Source organism: Haematobia irritans, chromosome 4 (genome assembly GCF_050003625.1).
Source record: "Haematobia irritans isolate KBUSLIRL chromosome 4, ASM5000362v1, whole genome shotgun sequence".
Lineage (NCBI taxonomy): Eukaryota > Metazoa > Arthropoda > Insecta > Diptera > Muscidae > Haematobia > Haematobia irritans.
In genome coordinates this window covers 180,479,197-180,504,072 of record NC_134400.1, presented here as the reverse complement: position 1 = coordinate 180,504,072, position 24,876 = coordinate 180,479,197, and the positions used below count along the sequence as shown (strand labels likewise).

The window sequence follows — 24,876 nt, the reverse complement described above, 5'->3', positions numbered from 1 at the left end:
TGCTTAGCATAGAAGACGCATTTCTCTAAAATAAAGTTATTTTCCTTGTCCAAAAGTCGATAAACTTTTCAATGAAGTCATATTGTCCTTATAATTAAGTGATTTGACTTAAAAATGGGTATCTTAACATGAAAGAAAAAATGTATAGGCTAAGGTCAACTTGACTTTAATAATTCAGAAAAATTCTTTAAATTTAATGAAATTGTCTTTAAATTTGTTGTCTTTTTGCATCTTGACTACAAAGCAAAAAATCGTTCAAATATAGGACATGTTTTTCAAAACTTTATTTTAAAGAAGCTTTTTACTTCAAACATAGCATAATTTCTACTGGAAGTCGAGTCCTAATTTGGAAAATAAAGTTGCCGTTAACTCGTTTTTAAAGGACTTTGATAGCATATGCAGACAAAAGCTAAGAAAGCGAAAAATTAAAATTTGCTTCCTAGAAGCAAGTACACAAAACCTAAATTTAAAAGAGAATTGTGTCTTAAAAGTATCCTTACTTGTATTCTCCGCTTCTTTGGCTCGGAATCAATACCAAATTTTTTAAAATAAAGACAAAATCTTTGGAACCGAGTATGCTTTTTTTTCAGTGTATATAGCACTCATTGTTTCTCTTTACATCATTTTTATTTAAGACTAATAAAAGTGCTTGTTTTAAGATAAGAGAAGTGTCGTTAAATGATATGAAAGAAAATGTTCATAGTCATTGCATTTCACATTGTCATTTTCGTAGACTAAATGGAGATGTATATGGTAGAACACCATTAGAAGCATACATTTTTGTACCAGAACTAGTTTATCTAAAGATTAGCATTTGCAATGTAAACAATATTGTTGTTGGCGATGTGATGTAAAATATGGTGGGAGAGGAGAAAGAAATAGAAAAGTTTCAAATCGACTTTCTGTCACAAATAAATAACTAAAATAATAATAATAATAATAATAGGAAATTCGAAGTCCGTGTTTTTCAAAATCGATTGAACTTTTTATAGTGAATAAAATAAAGCAGTGAAAACTGCCGAACAGCAGTAAGTTCGGCCGGGTCGAATCTTAAATACCCACCACCATGAATCAAATATTATAGTTTCCTTTGAAATTTCAGGGGGGTTTGATGACAGATATTCTCCCAAGCAGAGCAGTTCAACTAGTACACTTCCCGAAGATAAATGTAAAGATTTTACTTAAAGGGTGATACGGTCAAAATTTGGTCAAGGGAAAACGCGTGTAAATCGTTGAAATCGTTTATTTAAAAAATCAAATTAAATTTCTTTTTCAAGTTCAATTAGTATAAAATTCAGGAAAAATATTCAGTTAGACTTTCGCTTTTCCAAATCCGAATTGCCGGGCCTCACGCTTGACACCTGCCATCAGATTTTGTACAGCCACCTTGTCCACCTTCTTCGCCGCAGAAAGCCAGTTTGCCTTGAACTGCGGCTCGTCCTTAGCAGTTTTTTTGGTCTTCTTTAGGTTCCGCTTGACAATAGCCCAGTATTTCTCAATTGGGCGGAGCTCTGGTGTGTTGGGAGGGTTCTTGTCCTTGGGAACCATCTGCACGTTGTTGGCGGCGTACAACTCCATGGCCTTTTTACCGTAATGGCAAGATGCCAAATCCGGCCAAAACAGTACGGAACAACCGTGTTTCTTCAGGAAAGGCAGCATACGTTTATTCAAACACTCTTTCACGTAAATTTCTTGGTTGACAGTCCCGGAAGCTATGAAAATGCTTCTTTTCAAGCAGCATCCCAAACCAGATATTTCTTTGCGAACTTTGACAGTTTTATGTGCTTGAAAATATCTGCTACCTTTCCCCTTCCTTTTGCCGTATAAAACTCCTGTCCCGGAAGCTGCTTGTAGTCGGCTTTGACGTAGGTTTCGTCGTCCATTACCACGCAGTTAAACTTCGTCAGCATCGTCGTGTATAGCCTCCGGGATCGCGCTTTGGCCGTCGTATTTTGTTTATCATCGCGATTTGGAGTCACTACCTTCTTGTAAGTCGATAGTCCGGCTCGTTTTTTGGCTCGATGCACGGTTGTAGACGATACACCCAGCTTATTTGCGGCATCTCGGAGAGAGAGGTTAGGGTTTCGCTTGAAACTACCGGCAACTCTCTTTGTCGTCTCAGCGGCAAAGAGAGTTGCCGATCCAGACTTCCTGGCTGTCGACAAACGTTCTCAAAACACTTTAATTACATTTGTAACGGTTGATTTGGCAACTTTTAGCGATTTTGCCAGCTTTGCGTGCGAGTAGCTCGGATTTTCGCGATGCGCGAGCAAAATTTTGATACGCTGCTCTTCTTGCTTGGACGTCAATTTGACAACTGAAGAGTGAATTCCAAAATCAAAATAGGATCAACATTCTACACACACACACACCTTCAAAATGAGGGGTGTTCAGGTTTTTTAAATGCAAAATTGAAAGAAATACGTCAAGTTTATATTGACCAAATTTTGACCGTATCACCCTTTATGAAGACTATATCAGATTCTGGATTTATAAGAACCATTTTTGTTTGAGTTTTGGAGGAATCATAAACATCTCTTGTAAGTGTGCAAGAAAATGATGAAATAACGCCTTGATTTGAAATCTAAACACAGTGGGCTTTCACCCCCATTTCATTAAATGATTACGAGAACCCAGCAAAAAAATTTGGAAGTTCTTCCAAAGCCACAAATTTAAAAGCATTTTCAGAAGATGCACTCCCAATGATGTTCTTTATTTTAACTACCCAGAAAGTTCTTTTAATTCAATTTCTTATAATTTGGTTCTTCCATACTTTTAATGGTTAATTTTTTTGTTTCAAATAGGTAAAAAACAGAGTAAGAATTCATAAAATAGTAGAAATCATTTAAATTTTGTCGAAAAAAATTCTAATTCCAATCTGAAAAAATTGTGAATTTTTGAAAATATTTGTAGTCAAACGTTTCCGACAAGCGTTAGAATCCATTAAACTTATAAAAAAATTATAAAAATTAATTATTTGACAAATATAACAGAATTTGTTTATTTACATCCAAAACATTGAATTCGGATCACACCTAAAGAAGTGATACAAATTCAATGCAACGGCTGTTGAAAAGGAGGACTTTCGTCCTATGACAAGCCCATGTTAAATTCATCGTTTCTGCATCAATTTTGCATCACTTCCGGATCCAAAAAGAACATTTTCTTTACTTTTTTTGGCGACGCTTTTTTGCTGGGAAGTAAAATCTGAAAATTTTACATTCAGTTTCAAGCAATTTTCATAATCTCTGCACCTTCTATACCCTCAAGAAGTGAAATCGGTCTATATAGAGGCCTACCAAATGGACCGATAAAAACTAAATCCGATACACCTTTTTTTGAGTATAAAATATCAGTGTATTTACAATTTCAGGCAAATCGAATAAAAACTACGGTTTCTAGAAACCCAAGGAGTTAAATCGGGAGATCGGTCTTATGGGGGCTATACCAAAACATGGACCGATATTCACCATTTTTGGCACACCTCTTTATGGTTCTAAAATACCTCTAGATTTCCAATTTCAGACAAATTGGATAAAAATTACAGATTCTAGAAGCCCAAGAAGTAAAATCGGGAGAGATCGGTCTATATTACCAAATAAACCGGTAAAAATAAACGCGATACAGATTTTTGAGTGTCTACAATACCAGTATATTTACATTTTCGAGCAAATCGGATAAAAACTATGGTTTCTAGAAGCCCAAGGAGTTCAATTGGGAGATCGGTCTATGGTGTGTGTCGAGCCAAAACATGGATCGACACACACCATATTCGGCTTACCTATTTGTGGTCAGCCGGATTCTAGAAGTCCTAGAAATAAATTCGGGAGGTAGGTTTATATAGGGGCTATACCAAAACATGGACCAATACTCATCATTTTCGATACACCTCTTAATGGTCCTCAAATACCTCTAGAATTCCATTTTCATACAAATTGGGTAAAAACTACGAATTCCAGAAGCCCAAGAAGTATAGTCGAGAGATCAGTCTATATGGGGGCTATACCCAAACATGGACCGACCATTTTCGGCACATATCTTAATGGTTCTCAAATGCCTATAGAATTCGAATTTCAGGCAAATTGGATAAAAACTACGGTTTGTATAAGCCCACGACGTAAAGTCGGGATATCGGTCTATATGGGGGCCACCCCATTTGCGACACACCTATTTGTGGTCCCATAATAGCTCTAGATTTTCAATTTCAGACAAATGGGACAGTATTTAAAGGGTGATACGGTCAAAATTTGGTCAATATAAACTTGACGTATTTCTTTCAATCTTGCATTTAAAAAACCTGAACACCCCTCATTTTGAAGGTGTGTGTGTGTGTAGAATGTTGATCCTATTTTGATTTTGGAATTCACTCTTCAGTTGTCAAAATGCCGTCCAAGCAAGAAGAGCAGCGTATCAAAATTTTGCTCGCGCATCGCGAAAATCCGAGCTACTCGCACGAAAAGCTGGCAAAATCGCTAAAAGTTGCCAAATCAACCGTTACAAATGTAATTAAAGTGTTTGGGGAACGTTTGTCGCCAGCCAGGAAGTCTGGATCGGGGGGAAATCGAAAACCGGAAGCCGCTGAGACGACAAAGAGAGTTGCCGGTAGTTTCAAGCGAAACCCTAACCTCTCTCTCCGAGATGCCGCAAATAAGCTGGGTGTATCGTCTACACCGTGCATCGAGCCAAAAAACGAACCGGACTATCGACTTACAAGAAGGTAGTGACTCCAAATCGCGATGATAAACAAAATACGACGGCCAAAGCGCGATCCCGGAGTCTGTACACGACAATGCTGACGAAGTTTGACTGCGTGGTAATGGACGACGAAACCTACGTCAAAGCCGACTACAAGCAGCTTCCGGGACAGGAGTTTTATACGGCAAAAGGAAGGGGAAAGGCAGCAGATATTTTCAAGCACATAAAACTGCCAAAGTTCGCAAAGAAATATCTGGTTTGGCAAGCCACCTGTACCTGTGGCTTGAAAAGCAGCATTTTCATAGCTTCCGGGACTGTCAACCAAGAAATTTACGTGAAAGAGTGTTTGAATAAACGTCTGCTGCCTTTCCTGAAGAAACACGGTTGTTCCGTACTGTTTTGGCCGGATTTGGCATCTTGCTATTACGGTAAAAAGGCCATGGAGTGGTACGCCGCCAACAACGTGCAGGTGAACCCTCCCAACACGCCAGAGCTCCGCCCAATTGAGAAATACTGGGCTATTGTCAAGCGGAACCTAAAGAAGACCAAAAAAACTGCTAAGGACGAGCAGCAGTTCAAGGCAAACTGGCTTTCTGCGGCGAAGAAGGTGGACAAGGTGGCTGTACAAAATCTGATGGCAGGTGTCAAGCGTGAGGCCCGGCAATTCGGATTTGGGAAAGCGAAAGCCTAACTGAATATTCTCCTGAATTTTATACTAATTGAACTTGAAAAAGAAATTTAATTTGATTTTTTAAATAAACGATTTAACCGATTTACACGCGTTTTCCCTTGACCAAATTTTGACCGTATTACCCTTTACAGTTTCTAGACGCTCAAAAAGTAAAATCGAGAGATCGGTCTATATGGGGGCTACACCAAAACATGGACCTATACACCCCATTTGCGCTACACCAATTTATAGTCCTAGAATACCTCCACATTTCAAATTTCAGGCAAATCGGAAAGAAAATACTGTTTCTAGAAGCCCAATAAATAAAATCGGGAGATCGGTCTTTATGGGGGCTATACCAAAAGATCTGCCGATACTCCACATTTTTGCCACACCTATTTGTGGTCTTAGAATACTTTATATTTCAAATTTTAGGCAAATCGGATAGTAAATACAGTTTCTAGAAGACCAAGAAGTAAAATCGGGAGATCGGTCTATATGGCGGAATACTTTAAAACATGGACCGATAGGCACCATTTTCGGCACACCTTTTTATGGTCCTAGAATACCTCTAGATTTCAAATTTCAGGCAAATCGGAAAGTAAATACAATTTCTAGAAGCCCAAGAAATAAAATCGGGAGATCGGTATATATGGGGGCTATACCAAAAGATGGACCGATACGCCCCATTTTTGCCACGTGATTACAACAGACGGACATGGCTGTATCGTCTTAGAATTTCTCCCTGATCAAGAATATATATACTTTATATAGTCGGAAATCGATATTTCGATGTGTTACAAACGGAACGACAAACTTATTATAAACTTATTAACGTAACCTAACCTATTATACCCCCGTTACCAATCTATGGTGGTGGGTATAAAAAAAAGAAAATAAATAATGAAAAATCTAATCAAACTTATTGAAATGCAAAATCGCCTTGTCCCAATTTGGAAGAAGTCGAAAAATCAAAATCAAATAAAAAAGATGAAAATCTAGGTTAGGTTAGGTGGCAGCCCGATGTATGAGGCTCACTTAGACTATTCAGTCCATTGTGGTACCACATTGGTGAAGAAGATGAAAATCTAATGGAAATAATTATAATTAATAATTTTGACCATCATCAACTTCAAAAAGTTACTATCGATTATGTCAACCCAGCAAACTTCATGGTAACGTATGTTAATTGGAAAACTTCGTTTGATACAACCAACACTATTAATATTAATCGAAGCAGTCCGTCTGTGGTGTATGCATTATGTTATCAAGTAATCTACTATCCAATAATTAAGTTGCATGCGGCCTTTCGAGTATTATCATACGTTCCCATCAATCAAAGACAACCACCCTCAAATGAACTTTGACCGTGTATTCGCACTTGTGTTTGGAGCACAACACATATTTTAATGATATTAACCCAGTGTTTCTGAAGTAACAAAGAAACATTCGCATTGGAAAACTTTTAACATTTCCTCCTTACAAGGTGGTAATTTATAACAAGTTTGAAGGTAAGGTTCTGTACACCACCACAAACCCCTTAGAAGAAAGACTATTGTTTTATACAATAGAACAACAGAGATAAGGACGATATAAGCACAGTGTTTAAAAGTTGTAATAAAATGCCAGTCAAATAGTGAAAATATCCTTCCAAAAATTTTAACAACATTTTTCTTATATATAAAATTAAAAAAAAAATCTATAGAAATAAAATTTTAACAAAATTTTGAATAGATGTAAAATTTTGACAAAATTTTCTAAAGAAATACAATTTTGACAAAATTTTGTAAAGAAATACAATTTTGACAACATTTTCTATAGAAATACAACTTTGACAAATTCTTCTATAGAATTAAGATTTTGACAAAATTCTCTATAGAATTTTGACAAAATTTTCTATGGAAATAAAATTGTGAGAAAATTTTCGACAGAAATAAAATATTGACAAAATTTTCTACAGAAATAAAATTTTGACAAATTTTCTATAGAAATAAAAATATTACAAAATTTTCTATAGAAATAAAGTTTTGACAATGTTTTCTATAACAATAACATTTTGGGAAAAAAATTCTATAGAAATAAAATATTGAGAAAATTTTCAATAGATATAACATTTTGTCAAAGTTTTCTACAGATATAAAATTTGACAAAATTTTCCATAGAAATAAAATTTTGACAAAATTATCTATGGAAAATTTTTGACAAAATTTTCTATGGGAATACAATTTTGACAAAATTTTCTATAAAAAAAATTTACAACATTTTCCATAGAAATAAAATTTTGACAAAATTTTCTATAGGAATAAAATTTTGACAAAATGTTCTATATACAAATAAAATTTTGAGAAAAATTTTAGTAGATATAAAATTTTGACAAAATTTTCTATAAAAATAAAATTGTTTGTAGATATAAAATTTTTACAAACATTCCTTTCCTCTGTTGGTTAAGCTACACTTGTAGTTTAGTCAATGCATGGTTTTAAGCTGAAATCAAAAAAACAACAACAATGATTAAAGAACAAAACCAACAATAACAAAACAAAACGAATTTTGACAAAATTTTGTAATGAAATAAAATTTTAACAATATTTTGTATAGAAATACAACTTTGACAAATTCTTCTATAGAAATAAGATTTTGACAAAATTCTCTATAGAATTTTGACAAAATTTTCTATGGAAATAAAATTGTGAGAAAATTTTCTACAGAAATAAAATATTGACAAAATTTTTTATAGAAATAAAATTTTGACAAATTTTCTATAGATATAAAAATATTACAAAATTTTCTATAGAAATAAAGTTTTGACAATGTTTTCTATAACAATAAAATTTGAGCAAAAATTTCTATAGAAATAAAATATTGAGAAAATTTTCAATAGATATAATATTTTGACAAAGTTTTCTACAGATATAAAATTTGACAAAATTTTCCATAGAAATAAAATTTTGACAAAATTATTTGGAAAATTTTTGACAGAATTTTCTATAGGAATACAATTTTGACAAAATTTTCTATAAAAAAAATTTACAACATTTTCCATAGAAATAAAATTTTGACAAAATTTTCTATAGGAATAAAATTTTGACAAAATGTTCTATATACAAATAAAATTTTGAGAAAAATTTTAGTAGATATAAAATTTTGACAAAATTTTCTAGAGATATACAATTTTGAGAAAATTTTCTATAAAAATAAAATTTTTTGTAGATCTAAAATTTTGACAAATTTGACAAACATTCTTTTCCTCTGTTGGTTAAGCTAGACTTGTAGTTTAGTCAATGCATGGTTTTAAGCTGAAATCAAAAAAACAACAAAAATGATTAAAGAACAAAACCAACAATAACAAAACATCGAATTTTGACAAAATTTTGTAAAGAAATACAATTTTGACAACATTTTCTATAGAAATACAACTTTGACAAATTCTTCTATAGAAATAAGATTTTGACAAAATTCTCTATAGAATTTTGACAAAATTTTCTATGGAAATAAAATTGTGAGAAAATTTTCTACAGAAATAAAATATTGACAAAATTTTCTATAGAAATAAAATTTTGACAAATTTTCTATAGAAATAAAAATATTACAAAATTTTCTATAGAAATAAAGTGTTGACAATGTTTTCTATAACAATAAAATTTGAGCAAAAATTTCTATAGAAATAAAATATTGAGAAAATTTTCAATAGATATAACATTTTGACAAAGTTTTCTACAGATATAAAATTTGACAAAATTTTCAATAGAAATAAAATTTTGACAAAATTATCTATGGAAAATTTTTGACAAAATTTTCTATAGGAATACAATTTTGACAAAATTTTCTATAAAAAAAATTTACAACATTTTCCATAGAAATAAAATTTTGACAAAATTTCTGTAGGAATAACATTTTGACAAAAATTTTCTATAGGAATAAAATGTTGACAAAATTTTCTAGAGATATAAAATTTTGACAAATTTTCTATAAAAATAAAATTTTCTGTAAATATAAAATTTTGACAAAATTTTCTATAGAAATGAAATTTTTACAAACAAAATTTTGAGGAAATTTTTAATAGAAATAAAATTCTGAGAAAATTTTCTATAGAAATCAGTAGATATAGAATTTTGACATTTTGTCAAAATTTTTATAAAAATTAAAATTTTCTATAGAAATAAAATTTTAATAAAATTTTCTATAGAAATAAAATTTTTACAAAATTTTCTATAGAAATAAAATTTTGACAAAACTTTCTATAAAATTTTCTATTTTCTATTCATTAAATTTGACAAAATTTTCTGTAGAAATAAAATTTTGATAAAGTTTTCTATAGAAATATAATTTTGACAAAATTTTCCATAGATATAAAAAGGAATAAAATTTTGACAGAATGTTCTATATACAAATAAAATGTTGAGAAAATTTCTAGTAGATATAAAATTTTGAAAAAATTTTGTATGAAAAAAAAGACAAATTTTCCATAGAAATACAATTTTGACAAAATTTTCTATAGAACTACAATTTGGAGGAAATTTTCAATAGAAATAAAATTTTGAGAAAATTTTCCATAGAAAAAACATTTTGAAGAAATTTTCTACACTAACAAAATTTTGAGGAAATTTTTTATAGAAATAAAATTTTGAGAAAATTTCTACAGGAATAACATTTTGAGGAAATTTTCTATAGAAATAAAATTCTGAGAAAATGTTCTATAGAAATAAAATATTGAGTAGATATAGAATTTTGAAATCATTTGTCAAAATTTTATAAAAATTATAAAACTTTGATAACATTTTCTAGTGAAAATAAAATGTATATGAGATATTTATGCTGCAGCAAAAGAACTCTCTAGAATTGTTCAGTTTTAACCCCTGTATGTAGGTGACCTTTTTACTGTATTGTGTCCGTCTAGTTTATGTATCCTTGGACAATACTATGAACTGTCAGTACAATACAAATCACTTCCACTAATTATTCCTTAATTGGTTGAAAGTTCAAGTGAGAAATCTTATCGTCAGTGTTAACATTTCCCATTTATGACCATAGAATGTTTAGAATGGAAGAATCTCTTATAATGGGGGTTGATTTGTCAGGCCTTATGTGACATAGCTGGGGAGAGGTTTGGTGGGTGGTTTGGTGGTACGAGTATTGTGTTAGTGTTTCATTGAAAAATAATATCTCTTAGAATTTACTACAACATTGTAAAGTGCTGGTGTCCTTTCCTACTTTCATTAATTCATGGTCAATGTAAGGCGCGAACTTTGAGGCTGTAGTAGACAAAATTAGTGCACATAAAAAAAGTTTCAAGCGTCGGCTAGGAGAGTTTCAAAGAGCTACTAGTTATGTTGGAACCAATTTGCCCAGAAGTAACGAAAAATATATGTGTTGAGTAGTGAATGTCAAGCTTTGACATATCATTCAATTGACAAGGTGAAACAGGACTATCCCTCGATGTTTACGTGGGTTTGACAGGTATGAAGGTCAGACATACGGGAATGGAAAAAGAGTTTACTCTGTAGTTAGTACCATGGTGACAGCTTATGATACGATAGGGGTCAAGGAATGAAGGCTCTATAGAGAGCAGACCAAAAATCAATGGAAACAAAAAGGGTTAAAAGAATATATTTGGGGAGTAGGATACATGAATGTGAATATGGTATATACGTTAGATTAGTTGTAGCGGTTTTGCCATGCTGAAATATATATATATAAGTCGCTGATATTTAATGCAGCAATATTTTTTAAATTTTATTATTCAAAAGCAAAAATGTCGGAAATAAAATAAAATCATAGAATCACTTAAGATGTGTTCGAATTGGCTCTCCAACGTGGGACAATGGTTAGCAAGTCCGTCTTGCAGTGCACGCAGAGAAGGAATATGATCTCCTCAAACATGTTTCAAGAGCAAAATGTTATTTTTGTATGGTGACCATGTAACATGTTTGTCACTAAAATGTTATAATGTTGGTGACATTTCTGCACGCAAAAAAATAATTCTTTCCTCCCAAACGAAATTTTAGACAAACAAAGTTCGTTTCTCATTTGCTTTTTGCTGTAAGGAAGTGTATTTGGAAGAAAAGTATATACTTTTTGTGATAAACGTTTATTCTTTTCCAGGATGTAAAAACAATTTCATAAAGACTAACTCAAAAAAAAAAAAAAACATTGTTTTCTTGCTAATTGCATTTTCCCTCACATCTTTCTCACATCCACGAGGTTTTTTAGTTCTTAACACCTTTTCCTGTAATACCAACAATGTAGAAGAAATTATACGATTTTATAATTTTTTTAATTTTTTTACCTTTCGCCTGGACGGAGAATTGATCCGCGGACCATGCACTTTGTAAGCCAACACACTAACCACTGAGCTATGTACCTGTTATGGTCATCAATAGATAATTATCCATATAAGTTATATTTATATAGCATAGCTTGCGGCGCCCACGAACCGAATAAACAAAGTTTATTTAACAGAAACAAACATTTAGTTTGGCACCGTGGAGCAGTGGTTGCTACGTCCGACTTCCATGCCAAGGGTCGTGGGTCCGATCCCTGCTTCGACCACAGTTTTTTTGTTTTTTTTTTTACATATATTCCAGATATGTTCGGAAGATTCCGAAAAAATGTTGAACATTACATTGTACTATATTAAATTTTGAACTGTAAAATGTGTCTTCTTAAAGACCTAAAGCCAGAAAAGAACAGTGTTTGATATAAACGAAATGGACTGTGTTGTTGTTTCAAAAATAACTTTTTTTATTGAAAAAATAAAAATTTTTTTTTGGTGATAAAAGTTTAAAATTTTGGAAGCAATTCAAAAAACTCTAACAAAAGAAAAACGTTTTCGGTACACGTTTTCCAAACGGTTTTTTTCTTTGCGTGTGAGTATTTCAAAACTTCTCTATGTGGTTTCACTGCAATGTAGAGCACCGTTCGGACTCGCCTATAAAAAGGAGGTCCCTTGTCTTTGAGCTTAACTTAGTGATAAGGGAGAAGTTCACCACTGAGCCTGAAATATCGGGCTGACACTATACCTAACCTGGGCTTCAAATGATCGACAAAGTCATCACATGTTGCACGAAAGTGGCTCTGCCCATTTCCGGTGAAGCGCCATCTTCAAATGATCGACACTCTGGTATTTGTTAGTGCCAGCCTTACTCTCCAAAATGCCCTAGGCGCAAAAGTCAAACGAATAGAGATCCGTAGATTTTGGTGGCCATTGTGCGAAGAAAAAAATCCTTTTTCAGCCATTCTTGGTTGATGATTGCTGAGTGCAATGGTGCTGAATCCTGATGAAATGTCCATGGTCCGCGGGAGAAATTTTCAGGACTTCAATTCTGTCTGTAGAATATTTTCCCGATAATATTCGATAGATTGCAACACTAGGGTTGCCCACACCCGCCAAATAAAAGGCAACCCTCGTAGTTCAATATTAACTTTTCGACTTCTTACAAAAACTTGATTAGTCAAAAAATTCGATTTTTGACTTTTGTATCGCTATTTGAGACCACTGTGACATGACATTGTAAGCTCTACAACAATAGATTTGCCAAGACCATATCCTTGAGGAACTAATTACGTATGTATCTAATGGATACCTTTATATCAATAATGTTACTTAGTTTTACCTTATAATCATGTCCATGTGGCCAATTTGTCCTTCGTACCGTATTATGATCATGGTTGAGTGCTTTCATTGCCAAGGTTATGTGTTTAATGCATTTCATCGGGGACATTATGGTCATATACATGCATTAATAACCAGGGCAAATGTTTAGTCAATAGGAAGTGCAATTTAATGATTTTATGGTAATGCGATTGTGGTCGCCTATTTAGAACGTAAGTGCGTAGAATTTACGCAAATAGATAAAAATTTACAAATTTAACTCAAAAAGTTTAAAGTTTGATGACAAGTATAACCTAAGGATATTCAGGAATATTGAAACCAATGGTAGTAGGTTCACAAGAAAAATCTCCATTATTAAGTTTTAAAAATTGTTTCTAATTTTATTCAGTTTTGCTCCACCATTTACCATTGTCTTGAGTAATGAGTTAGCAAAAAAACGAGCCGAAGCTGCATATATTTATACAGCGAGTTTACACTGCTACAGTCACATCTAATCAAAATTAAGTTCGTAACTTCATTTTATTGGTCTATGACCAAAATGTTTTCATATCCAAGGCTCGGAAACAAGTTTCAAAATCTTTCCCGAATTTGACATGCATGTTCAGCAGGCTCAAAACCATTGGAGATCAGCATCACTTGCGATAGCAAATTGCTTCTGAATAATGTAAATAACAGGTTGGCTGATAAGTCCCCGGTCTGACACATAGATGGCGTCGCCAGTATTAAATTCATATTATTTTAGTACCAACCTTCAAATGATTCGTGTCAAAATTTGACATCTGTAAATCAATTAGTTTGTGAGATAGAGCGTCGTTTGTGAAGCAACTTTTGTTATTGTGAAAACAAAAGTAATTTCGTGTTTTGATAAAATACTGTTTTCTGAAGGGAAAAAATACGGTGGAAGCAAAAACTTGGCTTGATAATGAGTTTCCGGACTCTGCCCCGGGGAAATCAACACTAATTTATTGGTATGCAAAATTCAAGCGTGGTGAAATGAGCACCGAGGACGGTGAACGCCGTGGACGCCCAAAAGAGGTGGTTACCAACGAAAACATCAAAAAAATCCACAAAATGATTTTGAATGACCGTAAAATGAAGTTGATCGAGATAGCAGAGGCCTTAAAGATATCAAAGGAACGTGTTGGTCATATCATTCATCAATATTTAGATATGCGGAAGCTCTGTGCAAAATGGATGCCGCGCGAGCTCACATTTGACCAAAAACAACAACGTGTTGATGATTCTGAGCGGTGTTTGCAGCTGTTAACCCGTAATACACCCGAGTTTTCCCGTCGATATGTGACAATGGATGAAACATGGCTCAATCACTACACTCCTGAGTCCAATCGACAGTCGGCTGAGTGGACAGCGACCGGTGAACCGTCTCCGAAGCGTGGAAAGACTCAAAAGTCCGCTGGCAAAGTAATGGCCTCTGTTTTTTGGGATGTGCATGGAATAATTTTTATCGATTATCTTGAGAAGGGGAAAAACCATCAACAGTGACTATTATATGGCGTTATTGGAGCGTTTGAAGATCGAAATCGAGGCAAAACGGCCCCATATGAAGAAGAAAAAAGTGTTGTTCCACCAAGACAACGAACCGTGCCACAAGTCATTGAGAACGATGGCAAAAATTCATGAATTGTGCTTCGAATTGCTTCCCCACCAACCGTATTCTCCAGATCTGACCCCCAGCAATTTTTGTTGTTCTCAGACCTCAAAAGGATGCTCGCAGGGAAAAAATTTGGCTGCAATGAAGATGTGATCGCCGAAACTGAGGCCTATTTTGAGGCAAAACAGAAGGAGTACTACCAAAATGGTATCAAAAAATTGGAAGGTCGTTATAATCGTTGTATCGCTCTTGAAGGGAATCGCCCCCATGTTGAATAAATCGCCCCCAGCGATTTTTTTCGTTCTCAGACCTCAAAAGGATGCTCGCAGGGAAAAAATTTGGCTGCAATGAAGAGGTGATCGCCGAAACTGAGGCCTATTTTGAGGCAAAACCGAAGGAGTGGTATCAAAAAATTGGAAGGTCGTTATAATCGTTGTATCGCTCTTGAAGGGAACTATGTTGAATAATAAAAACAAATTTTGACAAAAAAATGTGTGTTTCTTCGTTAGACCGCGGACTTATCAGCCAACCTGTTAAATCAGAGCAATGGTGTTGTCACAATTACCAATCAAAATGGCAAACATGAAGGCCCCTCCACGTAGAAACAGAGAATGAAGCCGACCCATATTTGTCGTCGATTCAAAATCAGGAACTCAAATTTTGCCATCGGTATGTCTACTCCATACTCCATTCAGTTTTCCATAGCATAATTCTCAGGATTCATTAATATAAGGAACATTTTCGGATGCAATTTCAAGCAAATCGGACGAAAATTGCGGCTTCCATTCTAATGAAGTCAAATCGGGAGACCAGACATGAATTGATGTATACCAAATTCGACATAACTCTATCAGGGCTTATAATACTTTTTAACCCTCTAATGCCCAAGCCCGCCTTTAGGCGGTCTTCATTTAATAAGGAAGCTTTTAGTAAAACACGCCTTAAGACAACGAAAATGGGCAAAATAAAAAGAAAACTTTTTTGAATCTATTCAAGAGGCTTTGTAACATGTGCTGAATTTTACTGTATAATTTTTTTTTTTGCTTAGTTCTCTTGCTTTTGTGTTGTTAACATTGAAAATTTAATCAGCTGGCAAAAATATTGGGGCATTAGAGGGTTAATCAGGGTATCGATTCGTATGGAAACTATATCAAAATATGGAAAGATATAGTCAATCTTCAATTATAACCTGCATGCCGCCAAAAAACGCGTCTGATCCCAATTTCATCTGAACAAAAGTGTTTTCAACGGTTGTTTATACTGTTGAATGCTGTTAACATTTCTGAGTATTTCAGTGTTTTATCGTAATGTGAAACGCCGTTCAGACTAGGCTATTATACCGAAAGAATTCTCATCACTATTTTTACGAATAATTCTCCATTGAAACAACGAAATTTTCATTCATTTTCGTAAATTTTAAATTAATTAAAAGTACGTAACAATTCATATACAGTATGAAAATTTTTTCGTAAAACGTACTAAACAATTTCATAAAAATTACGAAATTGTTTCTTACAAACTTAGTAAAAATAACGAAATATTTCGTACTTTTAATGAGAAGTTTCTTTGGTTGTAAAACAATGACAAATTGCATACTTTTAATGAAATTTTTCGTTCTTTTATAAAGAAAATTCATTCGGTGTAGAAGCATTATTGTAGCTAGACAATCTTCTATCTTTCATTGAAATACCACGCAATTGACTTCTAAGGTAATTCAAGAAATACTTCCTGAGTGAGAAAATATTCGTATCACGTGCACTTCTCTAGTACTCGTACATACGAAATCTTTATTTTTTATATCCTCCATCATAGGATGGGGGTATAATAACTTTGTCATTCCGTTTGTAACACATCGAAATATTGCTCTAAGACCCCATAAAGTATATATATTCTGGGTCGTGGTGAAATTCTGAGTCGATCTAAGCATGTCCGTCCGTCCGTCCGTCCGTCTGTTGAAATCACGCTAACTTCCGAACAAAACAAGCTATCGACTTGAAACTTGGCACAAGTAGTTGTTATCGATGTATGTCGGATGGTATTGAAAATGGACCAAATCGGTCCACTTTTACGTATAGCCCCCATATAAAGGGACCCTCAGAATTGGCTTGTGGAGCCTCTAACAGAAGCATATTTCATCCGATCAGCCTGAAATTTGGTACATGGTGTTGGTATATGGTCTCTAACAACCATGCAAAAATTGGTCCACATCGGTCTATAATTATATATAGCCCCCATATAAACCGATCCCCAGATTTGGCTTGCGGAGCCTAAAAGAGAAGCAAATTTCATCCGATCCGGCTGAAATTTGGTACATGGTGTAAGTATATGGTCTCTAACAACCATGCAAAAATTGGTCCACATCGGTCCATAATTATATATAGCCCCCATATAAACCGATCCCCAGATTTGGCTTGCGGAGCCTCAAAGAGAAGAAAATTTCATCCGATCCGGCTGAAATTTGGTACATGATGTTGGTATATGGTCTCTAACAACCATGCAAAAATTGGTCCATATCGGTCCTTAATTATATATAGCCCCCATATAAACCGATCCCCAGATTTGGCTTGCGGAGCCTCAAAGAGAAGAAAATTTCATCCGATCCGGCTGAAATTTGGTACATGATGTTGGTATATGGTCTCTAACAACCATGCAAAAATTGGTCCATATCGGTCCTTAATTATATATAGCCCCCATATAAACCGATCCCCAGATTTGGCTTGCGGAGCCTCAAAAAGAAGCAAATTTCATCCGATCCGGCTGAAATTCGGTACATGATGTTGGTATATGGTCTCTAATAACCATGCAAAAATTAGTCCACATCGGTCCATAATTATATATAGACCCCATATAAACCGATCTCCAGATTTGGCTTACGAAGCCTCAAAGACAAGCAAATTGCATCCGATCCAGCTGAAATTTGGTACATGGTGTTGGTATATGGTCTCTAACAACCGTGCAAAAATTGGTCCACATCGGTTCATAATTATATATAGCCCCCATATAAACCGATCCCCAGATTTGGCTTGCGAAGTCTCCAAGAGAAGCAAATTTCATCCAATCCGGTTGTAATTTGGAACATGGTGTTAGTATATGATCTTTAACAAGCGTGCCAGAATTGGTCCATATCGGTCCATAATTATATATAGCCCCCATATAAAACGTTCTCCAGATTTGACCTCCGGAGCCTCTTGGAGGAGCAAAATTCATCCGATCCGGTTCAAATTAGGAACGTGGTGTTAGTATATGGTCGCTAACAACCATACCAAAATTGGTCCAATCACACAAAAATTGGTCCATATCGGTTCATAATCATGGTTGCCACTAGAGCCAAAAATAGTCTACCAAAATTTTATTTCTGTAGAAAATTTTGTCAAAATTTTATTTCTATAGAAAATTTTGTCAAAATTTTATTTCTAGAGAAAATTTTGTTAATATTTTATTCGGTTCATAATAAAATTTTCATCATTGTCAAAATTTTATTTCTATAGAAAATTTTGTTCAAATTTTATTCGGTTCATAATCATGGTTGCCAGTCGAGCCAAAAATAATCTACCAAGATTTTATTTCTATAGAAAATTTTGTCAAAAGTTTATTTCTATAGAAAATTTTGTGAAAATTTTATTACTATAGAAAATTTTGTTAAAATTTTATTTCTGTAGAAAATTTTGTCAACATTTTATGTCTACTTTGTCAAACTGAATTATATACGTATTGGATCGATCTTGTTTGATTTAATATGTACCACGTATGGACTTACAAAAAGGGTGATTCTTTTGAGGTTAGGATTTTCATGCATTAGTATTTGACAGATCACGTGGGATTTCAGACATGGTGTCAAAGAGAAAGATGCTCAGTATGCTTTGACATTTCATCATGAATAGACTTACTAACGAGCAACGCTTGCAAATCATTGAATTTTATTACCAAAATCAGTGTTCGGTTCGAAATGTGTTTATCGACAAATTTTGTTCAGCGATGAGGCTCATTTCTGGTTGAATGGCTACGTAAATAAGCAAAATTGCCGCATTTGGAGTGAAGAGCAACCAGAAGCCGTTCAAGAACTGCCCATGCATCCCGAAAAATGCACTGTTTGGTGTGGTTTGTACGCTGGTGGAATCATTGGACCGTATTTTTTCAAAGATGCTGTTGGACGCAACGTTACGGTGAATGGCGATCGCTATCGTTCGATGCTAACAAACTTTTTGTTGCCAAAAATGGAAGAACTGGACTTGGTTGACATGTGGTTTCAACAAGATGGCGCTACATGCCACACAGCTCGCGATTCTATGGCCATTTTGAGGGAAAACTTCGGAGAACAATTCATCTCAAGAAATGGACCGGTAAGTTGGCCACCAAGATCATGCGATTTGACGCCTTTAGAATATTTTTTGTGGGGCTACGTCAAGTCTAAAGTCTACAGAAATAAGCCAGCAACTATTCCAGCTTTGGAAGACAACATTTCCGAAGAAATTCGGGCTATTCCGGCCGAAATGCTCGAAAAAGTTGCCCAAAATTGGACTTTCCGAATGGACCACCTAAGACGCAGCCGCGGTCAACATTTAAATGAAATTATCTTCAAAAAGTAAATGTCATGGACCAATCTAACGTTTCAAATAAAGAACCGATGAGATTTTGCAAATTTTATGTGTTTTTTTTTTAAAAAAAGTTATCAAGCTCTTAACAAATCACCCTTTACAATTTAGAAGATGGTGTTAGGAGGTTTGTGGATGGCAGTGTTTAGAAGAAGTTTCTACGCAATCCATGATGGAGGGTACATAAGCTTCGGCCTGGCCGAACTTACGGCCGTATATACTTGTTTTAGATTTGAATTCATTCATTTTATACAAAAAACGACATCCATTATTTCCATCATAGTGAGTGCATGGTGTTTAACATCTGCTCGTTGCTGCTCACAGCTAATGTCCTGCCATTTTTATTGAATTTCATATTGACTGCTGTCCTGCCATATGGTCATTGTCTGAGATTTGACAGCTCACGTTCGATTTTTTTTAAAACAAGTTAGTTCGGCCGGGCCGAATCTTAAATACCCACCACCATGAATCAAATATACTAGTTTTCTTGGAAAATTTCTGGGGGGTTTGATGACAGATATTTTCCCAAGCAGATGAGTTCAACCAGTACGCTTCCCACAGATAAATGTAAAGATTTTACCTATGAAGACTAGATCCGATTCTGAATTTATAAGAACCATTTTTTGTTTGAGTTTTAGAGGAATCATAAACATGATGAAATAACGCCTTGATTTGAAATCTAAAATCTGTGGATTTTCATCGCAATTATTTAAATGACTACGAGAAGTAAAATCTGGAAATTTTGCATTCAGTTTCAAGTAATTTTCATGATCAGTGCGTCTTCTATACCCTCAATAAGTCAAATCGGTCTATATGGAGGCCTTACCAAATGGTCCCATAAAACTGAATCATATACTCTTTGTTATGGGTCTAAAATGCCAGTATATTTTCATTTTGTGGCAAATCGGATAAAAACTACAATTTCTAGAAACGCTGGGAATTAAATCCGGAGTTCGGTGTAATGGGGGCTATACCAAAACATGGAAGGATACACACAGTATTTAGCACATTTAATTGTAGTTCTCGGAGGACCGGTTTATAAGGGGCTATATAAAACAAGTATATACAGCACTAAATTCGGTCGGGCCGAATCTTAAATACCCACCACCATGAACCAAATATTAGGGTTTCCTTTGAAATTTCAGGAGGGCTTGAGGACTTGAGGGCACTTCCCGAAGATAAATTTAAAGATTTCACCTATGAGGACTATATCAGATTCTGGATTTATAAGGACCATTTTTGTTTGAGTTTTAGAGGAATCATTAACATCTCTTGTAAGTGTGCAAGAAAATTATAAAATAACGTCTTGATTTGAAATATTAAATCTGTAGAAGTAAAATCTGGAAATTTTACATTGAGTTTCAAGCAATTTTCATGATCTGTGCGCCTTCTACATCCTCAAGAAGTGAAGTCGGTCTATATGGAGGCATTACCTAATGGACCGATAAAAACTTAATCCGATACACGTTTTTGTGAGCCTAAAATACCAGAATATTTACAATTTCAGGCAAATCAGATAAAAACTACGGTTTCTAGAAACCCAAGGAGTTAAATCGGGAGATCGTTCTTATGGGGGCCATACTAAAATATGGACCGATACTCACCGTTTTCGGCACACCTCTTTATGACCCGAAAATACCTCTAGATTTCCAATTTCAGGCAAATAGGATAAAAACATCGGATTCTAGAAGCCCAAGAAGTAAAATCGGGAAATCGGGAAATCGGTCTATATGGGGGCTATACCAACATATGGACTGATACCCACCATTTTCGGCACACCTCTTTATGGTCCTAAAATACCTCTAGATTTCCAATTTCAGACAAATTGGATAAAAACTACGGTTTCTATAAGCCCAAGACCCCAAATCGGGAGGTCGTTTTATATGGGGACCATACCAAAACATGGATCGATACTCACAATTTTTGGCATACGTATTTGTGGTCCTACAATACCTCTAGATTTCCAATTTCAGGTAAATTGAATAAAAACTGCGGTTTCTATAAGCCCAAGAAGTAAAATCGGGAGATCGGTCTATATGGGGGCTATACCAAAATATGGACCGCTACTCACAAGTTTTTGCACACGTATTTGTGGTCCTACAATACCTCTAGATTTCCAATTTCAGGTAAATTGAATAAAAACTGCGGTTTCTATAAGCCCAAGAAGTAAAATCGGGAGATCGGTCTATATGGGGGCTATACCAAAACATGAACCGATACTCACCATTTTTGGCACACCTCTTTATGGTCATAAAATACCTTTAGATTTCAAATTTCAGGCAAATTGGATAAAAACTTCGATTTCTATAAGCCCATGACCCCAAATCGGGAGGTCGGTTTATATGGGGACTATATCAAAACCTGGACCGATATAGCCCATCTTCGAACTTGACCTGCCTGCAGACAAAAGACGAGTTTGTGCAAAATTTCAGCACGATTGCTTCATTATTGAAGACTGTAGCGTGATTACAACAGACAGACAGACAGACAGACAGACAGACGGACAGACGGACATCGTTATATCGTCTTAGAATTTCTCCCTGATCAAGAATATATATACTTTATATAGTCGGAAATCGATATTTCGATGTGTTACAAACGGAATGACAAACTTATTATACCCCCGTCACCATTCTATGGTGGTGGGTATAAAAACCGTACCGATACTCAATATATTCGGCACACCTCTTTATGGTCCTAGAATACCTCTAGATTCCAAATTTCAGGCAAATTGGATAAAAGCTACACTGAAAAAACAGTGAACCCTTTTCCATTGCAAAATGAACTAAACTGTAGTAATATTGACCATGATTTAGCCCTTAAGATTTTTTTCAACTTGTCTAGTTTATAATTTTCTTAAATTTTAGTTCATCTATAACATTGTAGTTTAGTTCATTTTTACAACACCATAATATTTATACACCCTCAAAAAAAATCGCTTCTCTAACATATGTTCCAAACATATTTTGCAGGAAACACATATATTATTGGATACTGCAGAAACATTAATATGTTTGTTTTATCTGAGCGTATTATATGTTTGGAAGCATTTTGAGTCCAAAAATAGTATATGTTTGGAAGAATTCCCCAAAGAAGATTGTGCTCATTCCCTCACATAATTTTCACTACCACGAAATTTTTGAGTTCTTCGCATCTTTTTCTATAATACAAATATGCTGTTTTTTCTTTCAAATGTCTATTCTCTTGGTTCCGAATGTATATTCTCTTTATTCTGAATACTCATTCTAATATTCAGATTAAATAGTAATTAGACTTAAGCATATAAAATTTATGGCCTTATCATGAAACAGTTTTCCGAACCAACATACAAGCGGTTTCAAGCGGTTGCTCTCATTTCATTCTATCGCTGTGTTATGTTGATATCTTTTTATTCAACCATCCCGGTTTCCATCTCTATTTATTTCTCTATACTAACTCTCTCTCTCTCTCTGGCGCTCTTTGAATAAAGTATCACAACATATATATGTTTACTCGAAATTTGTAAATTTATATATGTTTACATTCACACATATTATTTTTATGAAACATTCATGCCCCAAACATAATATATTCTAACATATTAACATATGTGTCCCAAACATTTTGTGTTAGTTTAGGAACATTACATGTTTGCACTTAAATATATTGTGTTTAAAAATTGTGCCCGAAACACATTTTGTTTATATCGGAACATATTAAAAACATATTTTTCTAACAGTGTATAGACCTACCAAGTTAAAAAGTCAGTATTATTTTGGTTTACTTGCTTATTTTGTGGGAAACCCGATAATAAAAATTGGTTAACAGTCTCTTTAAAATGTCGACGACTAAACTATTTTTAAATCAATCATTCCACAGTACAAAGAAATTAAATAATTAAAGGAACAACAAACCGTTTTACTATTATGAAAAATTTCATACATTAAAATTAAACTTTCTTTAAGCAAAAGTACTTTATTATAAAAACTTATGATGAACGTTCTTAATACAATGTTTTTTGTGAATAAAAATTATGACCACGTGGAACAGAGAGTAGTTCATTTGAACCCGCTGTTTGGACATTTGGACTTATCTTTTTTTATTCATCGTAGGTAATTTTTTCACATATCTTGCTGGAAAAAATGGAAACAATAATGAAAATTGTTACAAATTAACGCCATGTAGTGAAATATATTTTTTAATTCTTCATTTTAGTTTGTAACTTACCATATTTGGGGCATTTTATCAAATGGTGTAAGGAATTAAACTTTTCTTTGGAAAACGTATCTCATAAAATTTGTACCTGAAACAATTAGAGAAATAATGAAGTATTCTAAATAAACACATAAAACTGTGTTGTTATCGATGTGAAAGATATAATAAAATAAATATTCTAGTTGAAAGAAAGCCAAAGTTTTAATATAAAACTTACCAATTCTCTATTAAATTGTACGCTGAGGGGAAATATAAAAAGTTGTCCAAATTTATTTGGGTTACTCTGAAATTAAATATTTATTTTTTACATTAAATTAAATTATTAAATAGGTTTTCAAAAAATCTAATGAAAAAAATAATAATATGCGTAAAAAAGCAAATATTCTTGATATCCCTAGACAGTCACTATTCGTCAAAATGACGACGCGTAATTTCATTTTCGATTTAAAATGCATTTTAGTCTATTGGGAAATGGTAAATTTAAGTTATACTAATTCGACCGTTTTATGAATTTTTGTTTTATACTACTTAAAACTAAATTTAGTAAGAAAATAAATTCAAGTTTGGTTCACTTTTCGCTCACGATGAAAATTATAGCGTCTTGAAATCAGCCGTAGTCAAAATGACGAAGGATGTAGTGTTGGGAAAGTAACGAGTATTTGATTACAAGTACTCGTTACTGACTAATTTTTTGAGTACTCGTTACTAGTAAAAGAGTACTCAATATCTTCAATGCCAGTTTTTTTCTTCTCATGCGCTTTACAGACTATCAGTTATTCCGGACATATCCCATATATTGTGCACATTATAAGTTAAGTCCGAAGGCATAATCGATACTGCTGCATGTTTATGGGATCGATAACACATTTACCGAATATTTAGTCATCGCCGACAAGTCGTATCGATCAGACACACTGTAAGATTCTTTACAAACACCGACATTCCGTCCGGAATAACTGATAAAGCTGAGTACTATGTTCAGTTTTCAAGCTGAAAGCCAAGGCATATTAATTAAAGGTAAAGTCACGAGCAAGTGTGTGTACCCCCCCCCCCATGATATTAATAATGTCAAACTAAAATGGCAGATCACTCAAGTTTTGTTTGTATGTGTAGTGTTGTTGTGTTTGTGTATGTGTAGTGTTGTTGTATTGTTGAATGCATATATAAAACATCAACATTGTTGAATACTAAACGTAAACAAAGCCTTTGACAAGATGAATGTCGATATTAGTCACCTGATTGCATGATTTTACCTCTTTAATATGCCTTGGCTGAAAACCAGCTTTTTTCACGGTTACTTTTCTTAATTAATTAATTTAGAAATATAAAATGATTATCAATCGATTCATTGGATCTTTTCCATCCATTATTTGATAAGACTTGACTTTATGCTAACTCCATAAGGAGTTAGCATAAAGGGCCCAAAATTGAGTTATCTCTCCCAGCCAGATCTATACTAAAGGCTGTGGAAAGGTTCATTCGCCCGAACCGAAACATGTGT

The 24,876-nt window shown here is 34.0% G+C and overlaps 1 long non-coding RNA gene across 1 annotated transcript; it reads right to left on the bottom strand.

The window, feature by feature from the left end:
* Nucleotides 1–23,076: 23,076 nt before the first annotated feature.
* Nucleotides 23,077–23,657, bottom strand: LOC142233978 (uncharacterized). The gene is made up of 3 exons (XR_012721530.1): nt 23,593–23,657; nt 23,388–23,463; nt 23,077–23,293 (listed from the first exon to the last, which is right to left on the bottom strand). It is a non-coding gene; the product is annotated as an uncharacterized LOC142233978 (long non-coding RNA).
* Between the last annotated feature and the right edge of the window lie 1,219 nt (nt 23,658–24,876).